This window comes from Eschrichtius robustus, chromosome 3 (genome assembly GCF_028021215.1).
Source record: "Eschrichtius robustus isolate mEscRob2 chromosome 3, mEscRob2.pri, whole genome shotgun sequence".
NCBI classification, from domain to species: domain Eukaryota; kingdom Metazoa; phylum Chordata; class Mammalia; order Artiodactyla; family Eschrichtiidae; genus Eschrichtius; species Eschrichtius robustus.
Window position 1 is genome coordinate 98,492,835 of NC_090826.1, and position 16,547 is coordinate 98,509,381.

The following is a 16,547-nucleotide window of genomic DNA, read 5'->3' on the forward strand; positions in this document are numbered from 1 at the left end:
CAGGCTATTCCCACTTCTGAGTTTATGGCCGATGTTCTTTCAGCTTGGAAAGACCCCCCTACCCCTCCCCTCCCGAGGTATTTGCTAGGCTCATCCCTTCACATCATACATGTATGTCCTCAAAGGTCTCCTCTGAGGGGCAATACCTGGCCATCTATAAAGTCACCCCATTCCTGGCTTTATATTTCTTCACACCACATCACTTCCCGAAATTTTTGTTTACTTGTTTGTTGTATCTCCTCTCTCCCACTAGAATGCAAGCTCCACGGGGCCTTTGCTTGCCAACGGCATTATTCCCTGCACCTAGGACAGTGCCTAGCACCTACTAGATGCTCAATTAGTACTTGTCAAATGGTTGCACTCCCTCCAAAATTCTATTCTGCTGAATCTTCGGACCCTTCCTCATTTCCTTTCCAGCCTCCCACACCACCACCCAGCGCAAGGCAAAGCCGCAACTCCGCGCTCCTTTCTCTGCGTTCTTAGCTCTTCCACCGCCTTCCAGCGCGGCCCCTTTAAGCGGGCTCCGGAAAGCCGCGGGGAAGGCGGGGCCGAAACCTCGCCGACACTGACTCGGAGGGGCGGGGCGGAACTAGGGGGCGGGGCCTGCGTGCTGCGTGCGTGCGCGTTCTGGAGGCGCCGCCGCCGCCGCCGCTCTCGAGGCCGCCGCCGCCGCCGTCGCCGCGCAGAGCCGGAGCAGGAGCCACGGCCGAGAGGAGGGAGGAGGAGGAGGAGGAGGTGGAGGAGGCGCCGGACCGTGGGGGTGAGTAAGGGGCGGGGAGCCGGAGCCGGCCCCAGAGGGAGCAGGGGGCGCGGGTCGGCCGAGCCCGGGCTGAGGCGGCTCCTGTCGCCGGTTAGTCCCCTGGCTCCCCCTTCCTTCTCCGCGTTCCCTCGGTGTCCGGGGCGGCGGCCCGGGGGCCTGGCCGGCGGGAGGGGCCAGGGCTCGGGGAGGCCCGGCCGCTGCCGCCCGGGGCCAGAGCCAACCACGCCCGCGGACCGAGCCGGTCGACTGTGGTTGGGCCTGCGGGAGAGGGACGGGAGGGGCCCGGGCCGGGTGTGGGAGAGAAAGAGGACATTGTGTCCCCCACCCTCCAACTCCCCGAGGTGTGATGGCACAAGCCCATTTCCCTCGCCATCTCCCCGGACACAGTGCCCTCGCCCCTCGCTGCCTGAGAGAGGTAGAAGATGAGACATCGCTGCATTTTTCTTCTTCTTGCTTGTCCCCAGACTAGGGTCAGATCTTCTTTCAAACCCAGCTCACCCTTTGGGGGGCACGCGTAGAGGGGGTTGCAGGGTTGGGTGAATTTTCTGTTCTCCCTCGGCTGCTTGGAGAGATGCGGGTAGACGGGAGGGGTGTCCTTTCTGTGTTCACTTGTTAGGGTTCGGGGTCGCCCGTTCCTTCCTTCATTCCCCCAGTGCACAGGGCTGACATCTCTACACCCCACTCCACCTCTCAGCTCCTTTCCCGCCCTCTCTCCCCCACGTCTTCCGTAGCATGCCATGTGTTCGCCTTTTCAGCGTTGCCTTTCTTGGGTCTCTGCTGCTTCCCTGAATTTTGTTAGGGAAGAGGTCACCGTGTGATTCTTCTTGTCTTCCTTCAAACTGGGACGGTAGGAGTGTCTTTTGCCCCCTCGTTCAGGAAGTTAAGGACAGTGTCTTCGGATAAATTGTGTAATTTACTGCTATGGGGGAAAGATGAGAGGAAGACATCAACTCACAGGGCTAAGAACCAGTATAGGGGACCTTTTGGCCTCTTGGAAAAAGAACTAGCGTTGAGGAGTTAATGTATTCCGTTTTGGGAGGGAAGATCGTTTTGTCACTGCTTTGAAGGGAGGTGGCTATAAGAAGGAAGGGAATAACAGGGCAGGAGGTTATTGGGTCACAGTCGTACAGGTGGCCACAGTTTTTTGCTTCCTGGGTGCGAGATGATGATTTTTTCTGTTTTTATCACAGTAAAAGTGAAGGATCAGCTCTTAGTTTTAACGTGGGGCCCCTACCTTCAAAAGCATGCTGAAAGGGCAGTCTCAGAGGGATGCTGCTGGAAACAGGATTTGGAAACTTTATTTTGGTTTCCTGTCAGAGTGTGTGGGGGTGGGCACATGTGTGTGTAGTTTTTCTTTTCTTTTGATGTAACTGATATCTGTGATATTTTGCCATAATAAGCACTAAATCAGGCCCTGAGCCTCTGTCTGTCTTTATTATGATTTCCTATAACACTTTCTGTTTGAAATTATATTTGTGTTGGTTGAAATTCTTTTTAGTCTGGTGTTTCAATGAATCTTGTTTACTCCGCATTTTGAATTATGTACTACAAAATATACTTAGGTGTAAGGTACTGAGGATCACACCATGCCCACTGGCACATGGTAGGCACTTGGTATTTCTTGAATGAATTGTTTGATTACAAAGATGTGTCTAGGTTTTACATATCATCTATCTTTTTGAGAGGTAGCTCAAATTAGAAGATTGCATTTCACTTCCAATATACAAAATAGTAATTATTAACCTTTTCTGGGCCACTGACACCTTTGAGAATATAGTGAAATATACGTATAGACTCTCTCCTCAGGAAAGAAGTAATAGACATTTATGCACAAAATTTCACATTCAGTTTCAGGGACCCTCTGAAACCAACCATGGGTGCTTGTCTTAAATGTAAACTGGAATCCTGAATATTATTCAGTTCCATATTAAAACTGTTCAAGAGCCTTTGTTCACCTTCTGTGTGACCTCAGGAATGACAGTGTCTGCCCTTACAGACTAAACTTTGGGTCTTTGGGAACAAGATTTAAGAGTGATTGTTATTACAATTTTATGTGGAAAAGTTCTCATTAATAACTTTTACCAGTAATTTTAAACTAGTAATTTTAAACAAACAGCTTTGAAGGAAATAAGATTGTTATAGTCACTTTTGACAGCTTAAAATCATAATCACGACTGACTTATGATTTTTATTGTGCAAACTCCTTAGCAATATGATCAGCACTTGAAAATGTTCATAGATCATTTTTCCTGTTCTCTTCCAAGCTTGTTTATATGCATGGTTTTTCACGTAGTTAATAATTATTGTACAACAATTATCAACATTCAGTATTAATCTAACAAGTGCTTTTTAAATGCCTATTATGTGAATAAAACAAAGTGCTTGTTGTCATAGAGCTTATATACTAATCAGGAGAGATGGGCCATAACCAGATAAATATAGAATAAGTCAGATGATAAGAGGTATGCAGAAGAGTAAAGTAGGGTAAGAGGATAAAGAGAAACAGTAGCAAAGAAGGGCAGTCAGGGAAGACATGAGTGAGGGATATATGCTCTCTTGGGGAAGAAGGTTACAGGCAGAGAGGACTGTTAAGTGCAGAGATTGCTCAGTCTTTGCCTTGGCCTTTTGGAGAAGGCCAGTAAGCAAGAGGGAAAGTGAGAGAGCCTGAGGTTAGAGAAGTAGCCGAGGCCACTTTAAAGCCTTTTAGGCAATGGTCAGAACTTTGGATTTTACTTTGAATGAGATGGGAAACCACTGGAGGGTTTCGAGTAGAAGAGAGACCTGTTCTGACTTAATGTTTGTGGGAAATGTTCTGGCTGCTGTGTGGAAATCAACTTGGAGAGGGGGCTGGGAGTGGAAGCAGGAAGACCTTAGGAGGTTAATCTTCATTTTAAAACTTTTTCCGTGGTTGCAAAATAGTCCATCTACCTGCTCTTGGGCGTATAGGTAGTTTCCTTTTCCCCCTATTGAAAATAACAATGAAATGAACACTTTTGTGTATGCAACATTTTCTTTCTTTTCGAATATTTCCTTGGAATTGATTTCCAGAAGTACTGCTGAATCAAAGTATATAAATATACTTGTCTTCTTGGTGTGTCTATTAATTCCTTCAGAGAGTAGATTGTACTAGTTAAAAGTGACAGTTGTTGATCTTAAGTTTCATGCAGTGTCACTTGCATTGAATATTATTATTTAATACTTAAAAAATAATTTGAGTTATAAAAAAGAGACCTTTTAGATTGTTAGGTTGAATTTTCCAGTAGCTCACGTGAGTTCATTAGTTAGCTCACCTCTCTCTTTAACATTCAACAGCAGTGTGCTAACTGTTGGGGATACATAGTTGAATTAGAAAGGATCTCTGCCCTCAGGGAGTTTTACATTCTGTCGTAATTTGTAATCTGATAGTTAAATAACTTCAGATCTTGCCAGTGTTTACTGTTACTCAAGAACTTTGTTAGTATATGGTTGATGATCTTTTATATAGAATGGACATTCCAATCAAGCACCTAATTTTTCATATTGATAATTCTTTTTTTTTTTGCAAAGGGATTTTTAAATGGCATCTGCAATTTGTTTAATTTCTGTTTTATATGTCTTTAGAATCTTACATCTCTGATAGCCCCATGTTTTGTTCTTTGCAGTAAATTACGCAGCTAGTACTTAGTTGAGGACTTTCACAGTTGGATTTTTAAATTGTTGTAATTCTTTATAAGTTATTCAAAACACAGAGACTGTTGTTTCTGTTAAATAAGGTCAGCACTGCATCTTTGAAATTTTATTTAGATTATAAAGGAGGATGATACCAGTCTGTTTTGATAGAATCATACGACTGGGCATCTACATGGCTTGATTTGGCATGAGCGGAAACTCCAATATCTATGAAGTGAGTGGGTTGAACTAATAGAGTTACCTGCAAGCACCTAGCACTGTGTCTGACACATGCTAAGGACTCAGCAAATGTTCATTGAACCTCGGATAACCTCTAAGCTCCCAGTTCTAAAATTCTCTTATTTTAGAAGCTCAATAAAAATATCTTGTATAAAGCATTTATATCTTAATGTTGTGGTGAGTTTAAAATTGTGAACATAAACTTACTTCCTCCTAATGTTCCTTTCAAATTGAACTCATCAGTTTTAAAAAGAGTTATGGCATATTGCCAAGTATTTTCTCCTCGTTCTGATGTCATATACTGCTGCATGACTTAATGCCAAATTCATATCTTATGGAAATGATTAATGTTAAAAATAAAGATATTTAAGCTTTCTTATGTTACTGAGACAGATGAAACATCCATTTTTTCCCCTTTTTTCTGTGTGTGAAATTTGAATCTATAAACTTACCATGATGTTCTGATCAGTTAAACAGTTCAACAGAGGACTATGCCATTCTGTCATTTTTGCTTGAAAATAGGCCTTTTAGAGGTAGAAGGTACAGGCATGCACCAATAAAAAAAGGAAATTGTGTATGATGATTAAGGTGGAGTTGAAATAAATCGTATACTTTTATAAGTGGAATATATCAGGATTAAATATGTTCTATGAAATTAATTTCAATCATTAGACTAATGGCTTTTTTTTTTAAGTTCTGATGACTTACTTAGGCTATATAAATTTAGGTTAGATAAATCTGGAAAAGATTTCTTTGCATATCCAGTTTTCCCAGAGATAGAGATAAGTTTCCTATCTTCAGCGTATTTATTTAGTTCACATTGATAGAGAGTGGTTCAAAGTGTGGAATGGTAAAACTAACCAAATTTGGAATTAAATATGTAATTCTGTGTTTGGTTTCAGAATATATTTAAATTAGGCTATATCTCATGAGGATAAGAATGTACTAAACACATAACTGATAAAAGACACTGTTGGATTAATTAAAACTTGAGTTGATTTACTTTAAATTCACAAGTATACATGTATACCTATAACACGCATGGTTGTTTGCAATGCTGTGTTGTACTCACTCATTTTGATTGTAAAAAATAACTTTGCTTAGGCTAGAACTGTGGCTTAGTTATCAATGACAAAAGTGTAAAGTTGGAGAGACACAAAGAACGGGGTACAACTGTTTCTTTGGACAAAGCCCAAATGCTGCTTGTAAGATTCTAAGTTAGTAGTAGTAGGAATTCTCTGTTATTGCAGCCTGAACATTTCAGATCTGTCAGATGTGTGATCCGGAGAGTAAATTCATTCACTCTGTTTTCAGTGATATTTTTAAATTCATTTATAAATAGGATCATTCTGTTCTAGACAAGTTGGCTGTTTTATAGGACATTAAGCAAGCAACCATAACATAATTATTTCAGCAGCTGACATGTAACGCTAATCTTTGGGTTTTATGTAGTTTACAGTATCTATTCCAAATCACTGATGTCTTTTGAACTACCTTATTTATTTATTTATTTGGCTGAACCGGGTCTTAGTTGCGGCATGCGGGCTCTTTTAGTTGCAGCATGCCAGCTCTTAGTTGCGTCATGCGGGATCTAGTTCCCTGACCAGGGATTGAACCCGGACCCCCTGCATTGGGTGCTCACAGTCTTAACTACTGGACCACCAGGGAAGTCCCTGCACTACCTTTCTTTAAATTTATTTTTTAAATTTATTTATTTTTGGCTGCATTGGGTCTTTGTTGCTGTGTGCAGGCTTTCTCTAGTTGTGGCGAGTGGGGGCTGCTCTTCGTTGCCGTGCGCGGGCTTCTCATTGCGATGGCTTCTCTTGTTGCAGATCACAGGCTCTAGGCACGGGGGCTTCAGTAGCTGTGGCACGCGGGGTCAGTAGTTGTGGCTCGTGGGCTCTAGAACGCAGGCTCAGTAGTTGTGGCGCACGGGCTTAGTTGCTCCGTGGCATGTGGGATCTTCCCGGACCAGGGCTCGAACCTGTGTCCCCTCCATTGGCAAGCGGATTCTTAACCACTGAGCCACCAGGGAAGTCCCTGAACTACCTTTTATTTATTTATTTATTTTTAATACATTTATTTATTTATTTATTTTTGGCTGCGTCAGGTCTTCGTTGCTGTGGGAGAGATTTTTCTAGTTGCGGCGAGCGGGGGCTACTCTTCGTTGCGATGCGCGGGCTTCTCATTGTGGTGGCTTCTCTTGTTGCAGAGCACGGACTCTAGGCGCCCGGTCTTCAGTAGTTGTGGCATGCGGGCTCAGTAGTTGTGGCTCGCGGCCTCTAGAGCGCAGGCTCAGTAGTTGTGGCGCATGGGTTTAGTTGCTCCGTGGCATGTGGGATCTTCCCGGACCAGGGCTTGAACCCGTGTCCCCTGCATTGGCAGGCGGATTCTTAACCACTGTGCCACCAGGGAAGCCCCCTGAACTACCTTTTAAATTCTAGCTGTGAAAATATTGCATAACTTGATTATTAGATTTCAGATTCAGTCATTGAACAGAAGTTTGGGTGACCCAGTATTTGGCAGTTTGACAGAAACTGAGATGTGAGTCTGTAGTTTCTACTCTAAGTAATATATAGTCTAGTAATTTATTTTGTTTCCCAGAACCTGACATATGTCTTTTAAATAAATGTTGTATTTTCATGGTTGAGTAAAAATAGAATGATACTCATTTTCTAAGTAAAATCTATGTGATATTTTAATTCTCTCTTAGTTGCTGAACAACTATTTCTGTGATCTTATTTTCTAACAGCTTTTTAGTATTAGAGCAAACCAGTTTCCCATTGGTTAAAGTGTAGTAAAATAAGAATTGCTTGCTCAACTGCCTATTTTACTTCCGTCAAAGGTCTTTTCTTTCCTTTTTTTTTCTTCCAAATTGCTTTTCTGCATATATGCCACATTGTAGGGAAGTTTTTTCCTGGTTCAGCTAACAGTTTTAATTCTATGTTTAATGTGAGAAGTTTTGGATTTTTTTTCTTTTGAAGAACAGCTTAATATTTTTTCTACACTGATTAAAATCAACCTGTGCCACTAAAGTTAACTATCCAATAGAACAGAAACATGCATATAGAGAAAATGCATTTGTGTGCGTTTTTAGTAATGTTGTTGGTAGCTTGCCAGCTTCATTTGCAAGTTCCTCCCAGACCTGTGATGTGCTTATAAGGCAACAACAGTATATTTAGTTAATTTGCAAAACGAGAATAGTTTTTCTGGTTTTTCCATTTTGCATGTTTTGAGTTAGGATTAATTGGACATTTATTATTCTCAACAGGCATACGGTAAAACAGTCCGTTTAACTGTGGTGCTTTCTGTTGGAGCATTGGCTGACTTTTAGATAGTGAGCCTTGTGCAGTTTCATGAGTACTACTGAGTTTTGGATGACATTCTTTACACAATCTGAAAGTACCCCTGAGCCTAATAGAAGCTGGAAACAAAACAAATTTGATGTTTTCTTTGCAGTAGGAAGTGTAGTTTCTAGTACAAGAAATATGCCCTTGTTAGGTTCAGGACCATTTTCAGGGGTTATAACTGCTTAAACATTTTTTTCTTGTTTAAACTAATTCATGTTCCATTGTGGCAAATTTTGAAAAGACCATAAATGTAAAGAAGAAATTGAAGATTACCCATAAACCTATCACCCAGAGATAATTTCTACTAACATTTTAATGTACATTTTTCTAGTTCTTTCCTCACGTGTACAGATTCTTTTAATTTTTAAAAAAATTGGAATTATATTTCTATACATACAGTTTCGCTCCTACTTTTTTCTCTGAACAGGGTATTGTTCTCCTAGTGTGGGACTCTTAGGTTGATCTTTATAATACTACTATTTTAAATAACACTGGGGCAAACATTTTTGTACATTTATCTTTGATTGCATCTCTGTTTTTTTTTTCTTCCTTTAGGGTAGATTCCCAGAAGTGGGATAACTGGATCAGAGGGTGGTTACCCTGTGTATAAGAGTGTGTGTCTCACTGCACCTTCAATGGCATTGAGTAGGTCAGTTTTTACAATCTTTGCCAATTTGATAGATATCTGTTACAATTCTTGGGTGGTAATCACAAAATCCTCATATTATTAATAATCTGTAAAACCATCAGAGTGTATGATTATTAATTTGCAGTCGTCTTTGAAAAAGTTGGTTGGAATGATTTTCTTTGAAAATATTTTAGGTAAAAGTAATCTTTGTAACAAAAAAGATATTCCTTGACGTTGCAATTTGAGTATTGTTCTTATATTGGAAAGAAATAGCATTTTAATCTTCTCCCTTTACTAAAATAACAAACATGAGAAAGCTTATTTTATAGTATGTAGTAAGTAGAACTATAATGTAAAACTAAATTATTTCAGATAGATGAGAGGGATAGTCACATGGTTCAGACTTTAAAAAAAAAAAAAACCATGCAACTTAGTGTTTAGAGCAATGGCTGTAGAGTTAAGCACCCTGTGTTCAAATCCTTGCTTTGCCACTTACTAAGTATATCATTTGAAGCAACTTATTGAGTATACAATTTAAGGTAACCTACTAAATATATAATTTGATGTTTCTGAGCTTTGGGTTTCTCATCTTTTTTTTTTTTTTTTTTTAAACGGCTCTGATGTCCTGCTAGCCATCTTTTTTTTTTTTTTTTAATTTATTTTATTTATGGCTGTGTTGGGTCTTCGTTTCTGTGCGAGGGCTTTCTCCAGTTGTGGCAAGCGGGGGCCACTCTTCATCGCGGTGCGCGGGCCTCTCGCCATCGCGGCCTCTCTTGCTGCGGAGCACAGGCTCCAGACGCGCAGGCTCAGCAATTGTGGCTCACGGGCCCAGCCGCTCCGCGGCATGTGGGATCTTCCCAGACCAGGGCTCGAACCCGTGCCCCCTGCATTGGCAGGCGGACTCTCAACCACTGCGCCACCAGGGAAGCCCGGGTTTCTCATCTTTAAAAGGAGAATAAATAGTAATACCTACTTTATAGGATTGTTGAGAGGATTAGAAATATTGTTTAAGACTGCTGAGCACATAGTAGGCGTTTAATAAAAGCTGGCAGTTGTTGGGTTTGGAAGTTTTGGGCCAGTTTTGTAAGGTGGGGCAGGACATATCTTTCATGTGTCCTTATTTACATAAATAAATGCAGAGATGCAAAGGGGCCTTGAGCAGTGGCAGCTGGAAGGGAGTGGTAGACATTCTTTGTGGTAGGAATGGCATGAGCCAAGATAGAAAGTTCAAGACAAGTTGGAGGACAGGAGATTGATTTGACAGAAGCCTAGGCTTGTATAATTAGAAAATAATGGCAATAAGGGCATAGAGATTGATTGGGACTAGACTTTGGAAGTCATTGAATGCTAGGTTGAGAAGTATAGGCTTTATGTGGGAGCACAAGAAGTTTTGATATGAGGAAAATGATCCGATCAGAGCATTCATCTTTTGGAAGATGAATCTAGCTACAGAGTACAGAATGAATTGAGGAAGAAAGAGACTGAAGACAGGGAGACTGGTTTAAACACATAGGTAAGGCAAGATCTGAGGGTTTAACGGAAAACAAGAGGGAAGGTTTTGGGGGGAGTTGCTAGGAGTCACTGTTGTGAAGATCTCTGGATCTTCAAGTATACCCAGTTTCGAGATGAAGTTCAAAAGAAAGAGTCTGAGTCTATTGAATAGATTACATGGAATTAGGTAACCTCTGAGAGAAGATAAGACTCAGTGTGTACACTTCGGTTGTTGCTACCTTTTTTAAAATTGAAGGGTAAAAGATTCCTGTTTTTCATCAATAAAAATCATGTTTATGCTATTTCTTTGACAAATGTATAGTCTCCTGTAGAAATTTACTTATCTAACATTTTGAGTTCTTAGCTAACAGGGAATCTCACTTTTAAATTTATTTATTTATTTATTTATTTATTTATTTTTGGCTGTGTTGGGTCTTCGTTTCTGTGCGAGGGCTTTCTCTAGTTGCGGCAAGCGGGGGCCACTCTTCATCGCTGTGCGCGGGCCTCTCACTATCGCGGCCTCTCTCGTTGCAGAGCACAGGCTCCAGACGCGCAGGGTCAGTAATTGTGGCTCACGGGCCCAGTTGCTCCGCGGCATGTGGGATCTTCCCAGACCAGGGCTCGAACCCGTGTCCCCTGCATTGGCAGGCAGAGTCTCAACCACTGCGCCACCAGGGAAGCCCGGGAATCTCACTTTTAGACATTGTATTTCTGAAGGTATTATCTTAAAATACTTCACTGTAAGGTGAAATTCTTCTCTGTGTGGTTTTTCCAGCTTTCGTGAATGCAACTGGACTTTAAAAACATCAGTTTTGTGAGCAGAAGTGATGAAAAGTGAAGTATAGACTTCTTGTTAAGCAGCTTAGAATGTTGAAGGCAGTGAAATATGGAGCAATAAAAAATAGGAAACTGAGGATGTGCTCTTTAGAAAAAATATCACTTTCAGTACTTCTCTCTTAATTTCTTAAGTAAAAAAAAAAAAAAATGAGTTAGCAAATGCCATTCTTAGTCATTCTGGTACCTGGTTCTAGCTCCACGCTAATTGTACTTTCCACTTGGCTGAATAATATGTAAGCAAGTTAGCCTAAAGATTTATATTAATATTTCTTTTTGACTGATAAGTAAACTCACATGAGCTGTGAATTATCTGTCTTCCTTTTATGTTACCAGTTGAAAAAAGAAGCAACCCCCAATTTTTAAAAAGTAAATACAGGTTTGTGATACGTTCAAGGTGTTTGCATTTTTTAAACCATTGAGTTTTATACCTTTCTTAATGTTTCTTTTAGTTTTCAAATATTTTCTAAACTCAGAAATAAAGTCTTTATTATTATTTTTATTCACATCTCTCCCCTTTAAAAGTATCCTTGAAAATATTTTTAAATTAATAAGCAAATGTAGCACATAGTATTGAGGATTGTATATGTGTTATTTTTTAACAAACACTGTTTTTTTAATGTGAAACTGCAAAAGCCCAGATCTGGTCAACTGAGTGTTATTTCATTTACTAGAGACCTCAGATATTCAAAACAGGGATTTAATGTCTCAAACTATGAGATTCCAGTTGAGTCTATTTGAATTGATTTGAAGATATTCCTGTTTATCAACAGAAATCAGAACTACAGTTCATTCCCTAGGACTGATCACTCTTACCCTTCCCTCCTTCTCCCCAAGCATAGCTGAGAACAGAATCTTCCCTGATTTGGGCCATGCTGGCACTGTCACTATGATGTCAGCTATAGCCTTCCCAGTCTGTACTTCTTACATTCTTCGAAGCCTACTTGCTTCTTGGCAGGAAAAATAAGTTATTAGATTGAGTGGCTAGCAGCTCATGGTATACTATTATAAGAAAATTCACAATTTTAAATGTCAGTTAGACCTCAATAAAGCTAAAATTAAAAAAAGAAAATTAATTCAATTTTTACATGAGGCGACATATGAGGTATGTGAAACATGAGTAGACTTTCATATTTTTCTATCCCAAAAGATTGAAATAAAAGAAAATAAAGCCCACTGGTTGAATAGATTATTGTGTACATTTTTCTTACTCTTTTTTCATTGAAAGAACATTTTTTCTTACTCCTTTTGAATAAGCAATTTTGAATGCTAAATGTAAGTTCTTGACTAAGAAATCAGAGTCCTTCCCCAAAATAATCTTAAGCAGTTTGGCTAGTTAGCCAACAAATATTTATTGAGTGATTATTGGGTACCTGGTGCTATTTTAGGAACTGAAGATAGGGCAGTGAATAGACTGCTCTCTGGAATTCTTTATACCTGTGGGGTTTGGTGATTGTGGAGAGAAACAGTAAACAAACAAACAAGGGAACAGGTAATTTCAGAGGTCACAAATGCTATGAAGAAGCTGTAACAGGAAGAAATGATAGTGATGGAAGGGTTTAGAATGCGTGTTGAGGAAAAATTCCCTGATGATATTTAATCTGACACCTGAATGACAAAAAGCCAGACATGTGACGATCTGCAAGAAGAGTGAACCAGACAAGAGGGCCAGTTGGTGCAAAAGCCCTAAAGTGGGAAGCAGCTAGTCATGATTGAGAAGGCCGTTGTGGTAAGCTGAGGGGAGACTGGTAGATGAAGTTGGCAAGGGACAGATCACAGAAGTCTATGGTGAAGGGTTTGGATTTTGTTCTTATAAATACAAAGGGAAGACGCAGGATATCACTACCTACCTTTTTGGATAAATATGTGTAACTTTTGAATTTGAAGATGGTGTTACTGATGATACTGGCTTAAAACAAATCTGTAGGGTAACCAGTAGTTTTCCCAGACATAGAAATCACTAATTTATGGTACATAAATTATGTTTTTCCAGGGGTCTGCAGAAATAGGAGTGAATTCTTTTTAGTGTTGCAAAGAGCCTAATGAAAATTGTGTTTGCTCTCAATAGATTTGTACAGGTGAAATATTATGTATATTTGCTTTGACCAATAATATATTGACTCAAATCTTTGAGGCTAATTACCACATTTTCATTATCATACATTGTGGTGATTCGCAGGCTGTTAATGAAATAAAACATTGTGCTTACACCTCAGAAACCCAGCATTGAGTTTCATTAGTTTTTATGTCTGACAGTTTGAGAGTTCTAATTAGCCATTATAACTGATTAATAAAACGTGAGTGCATTTGATAGACAAAAGTCTTTAAAGACATGGAATCTGTGGAGAATAAAGGATTTTTCATAGTTAGGTTGAGAACCACAGATAAATGTCCCAATCTCTAGAGGGACTTATAGGGAAAAGGGAACTAGTATTTTTGGGTTGTAAGGTAAAGCCCTTACATCACATTTCATCTGCACAGCAAATCTGTGAAATAGGTATAGTTCATTTTTTGCAGATGATGAAAACCCATGGTAATTATATAATTTATGAAAATTCACAAACTTTTTTTTTTAAGTCTTTTTTTTTTTAAATTTATTTTTGGCTGTGCCGGGTCTTCCTTGCTGCACACGGGCTTTCTCTAGTTGCGGTGAGCGGGAGCTTACTCTTCGTTGCGGTGCGCGGGCTTCTCATTGCGGTGGCTTCTCTTGTTGCGGAGCATGGGCTCTAGGCGCGCGGGCTTAAGTAGTTGCAACACGCAGGCTCAGTAGTAGAGGCACGCAGGCCCTAGAGTGCACAGGCTTCAGTAGTTGTGGCGCGCGGGTTCGATAGTTGTGGCGCACAGGCTTAGTTGCTCTGCGGCGTGTGGGATCTTCCGGACGAGGGCTTGAACCCGTGTCCCCCGCGTTGGCAGGTGGATTCTTAACCACCGCGCCACCAGGGAGGTCCACAGACTCTTAATTGTAGAGGTTAATGCTGACTGCAAACTTTCAGAGGAAAGGACTACTGCAGTACAAAGCACAAAATAAATGATCAGTAAATATTTGTGTTTTGCTTGCATGCAAACATGAATGAATGAATGAGTGAGTGAATGAATGAGTAGGTGATGACGGAAGACTGCCTCTATCCCTCTAATCTTTTCTTCAGTGCAACACACCCTTTTTCTTCTATTAGATGAGTCTCGAAAACTCTTCAGAAATAATTGACTTCACCTATCTTTTTTCTCTGCAAAATTCCTCCCCCCATGTAGCTTAAATTACTTAAAATAAATCACACAGTAAAAATTCTAAGGAGGGAAATAAAGACCAGAAACTCAGAAAGTATAATTTTCACTAAGATTTTAACTACCTGAGTAGTCCATAATGTTTTCAGCTTTAAAAGAAATCTGCTTTAGACCCTTGCATTCACATTCAAGATATCATCTTTTTTTGGTTCTGCTTGTATCTCTTAAATTGTTTATAATTGTTTAAAAATTTACTGTAGTTTTTTGAAATGAGGTGGTGGAACAACAGTAATCAAAATGTTTATGCAGCCAACATTAGTTGTCTACGTAATCTCAAACTGTTTCAGTGTGGGGGGGGTGTTTATTTCTGTTTTCTATTAGTACACCATAGTGTGTGATTTATTGTTCAGAAATATGAACTGATAATTCTGGGGCATTTAATGGTTAGTAGGGTTAAAAACATACATAATGGGGATTTTTTTTCCTTGACTGATGTTAATACTCAGGCAGAATAGCAGTATGAGATCTCTCTAAACTTCATATTTATAAAGTTTCTAATCCTTCAAATGAATTAATATCTTTTTTAAAATAAATTTATTTATTAATTTTTTTTTTTTGGCTGAGTTGGGTCTTCGTTGCTGCACGTGGGCTTTCTCTAGTTGCGGCGAGCGGGGGCTACTCTTCATTGCAGTGCGCAGGCTTCTCATTGCGGTGGCTTCTCTTGTTGCGGAGCACGGGCTCTAGGCACGTGGGCTTCAGTAGTTGTGGCTCGCGGGCTCTAGAGCGCAGGCTCAGTAGTTGTGGCACACGGGCTTAGTTGCTCCGCGGCATGTGGGATCTTCCCAGACCAGGGCTCGAACCTGTGTTCCCTGCACTGGCAGGCAGATTCTTAACCACTGCGCCACCAGGGCAGGCCCCAAATGAATTAATATCTTAATAAATTAAGTTTAGAGTACTTTTAAATGAATATTTAATAGGAATGGATACCTAAGAGATGAAAGTAGATGCAGATAATCAAGAGATCGAAAGGAACTATTTTAGTGGAAGGTTGCGAAAGGGAAGCATTGTAATACAGGATTTACCATAAGGAAATGGCTGACACATGGAAGTTGCTATGCTAGACTGTGAAAAGAAATTTATCTTCACCAAAAGAGAAATGAAATTGATGAAATGAGGGCTAAAAGGAGATAAATTAACATTGAAGGGTAGAAAAAACACTTTAGGTTAGATATGGTGGCCTAGAGGGACCTTCAGACAGGATATGATGAATCTCATCATTTGTGGCAGTATCACTACTTCATGAAGGATGGGATCTGTCTTGTTGATTTGTGTTCGAAGTACAATAAACCTAGACAGAATGAAGAGCGTTGTTTTTGTGAAGAAGGAACATATTTTAAAATTTGTCTCTAGTTGTCTGCGACTAAGGTTATAATATGACGGGTCTATAAAAGATAACTTTAGGTGATATTTGGTTCTTGGTATCCTCAAAGTGCTTTTTTTGTTTTTTGGGGTTTTGGGGGCTAGATTTCTGTATGACAGCTTTCAACTGCTCAACTGTTGTATCCTGCTACTCTTTATTCTAATCATATAATCAGTTTAGTAATGACATACATAACCCCCTGGCATGAGATTTTCATGCTTCAGAAAATTGTTTTTCATATAAAGTACAAGTATCAATTTGCCCTGTTGATGTGTATATCTAAAAGTTGATGTGACACTTTTATAAAATTAATTATTTAAGAATATTAGATTAATTTAAGGAAAACCATGGGCAAGTCAGTTGGAAGGTGAATCTTATGTCTTCAGACCCACCTTTATTTGTTTAGATCTTCAGATATTAGGTTATTTTTTGATGTTGTGTCTTTTACATCCAGATGATAAGTCTGGAACTTAAAACAAAGTTCCTGTGCCTTTTGAATATTGAGTTTCACACTTGGGACAAACTCCATTGTAAGACATTCTTTTGAATTTTAAATAAATGTTTGGTAACTTCTCACTAGTAGTCAAATGTCATAATTTTTACTTTAAAATATGACAGCATTATAACTCAAGTACAGTTGAAACTATGGGTAGGAGGGTTTTAGGTGATGTAGTCATTCTCTTATTTCCATTATGCTTTAGACTTGTACTACTGTCATCAATAGAACAAGCTTGAGATTGTGTCACCACTCAGTGCCATCTGCTTGTGTGTGTATGTAAGCAGTAGGCCTTAACACTGGATATAAAGAATCATTGCTTTGTGGTGTTCCAAACTGGCTCTGCTTAGGTTCAACTGTACTGTGTTGAGCTTGTGTCTATGTCACATTTTTGATCTTTTGCAGCTATAACATTTCCATAACCATGTATTTAATGTCTTCTGTGTGTTGATGTGCTG

At 39.8% G+C, this 16,547-nt stretch overlaps 1 protein-coding gene across 5 annotated transcripts in view; it reads left to right on the forward strand.

Annotated features, from left to right (window-relative positions):
* The first annotated feature begins 648 nt into the window (after positions 1–648).
* Positions 649–16,547, forward strand: part of RAP1A (RAP1A, member of RAS oncogene family) — a 77,264-nt gene continuing 61,365 nt past the window's right edge. The window contains exons 1-2 of one of the 5 annotated variants that reach the window (XM_068540488.1): positions 657–760; positions 8,554–8,647. The gene's annotated coding sequence lies outside the window, so the exon portion shown is untranslated. Of the gene's footprint in view, positions 761–831; positions 851–8,553; positions 8,648–10,814; positions 10,835–16,547 lie in introns of those variants that run through there. The other 4 variants (XM_068540491.1, XM_068540487.1, XM_068540492.1 and 1 more) reach the window with 4 other exon arrangements.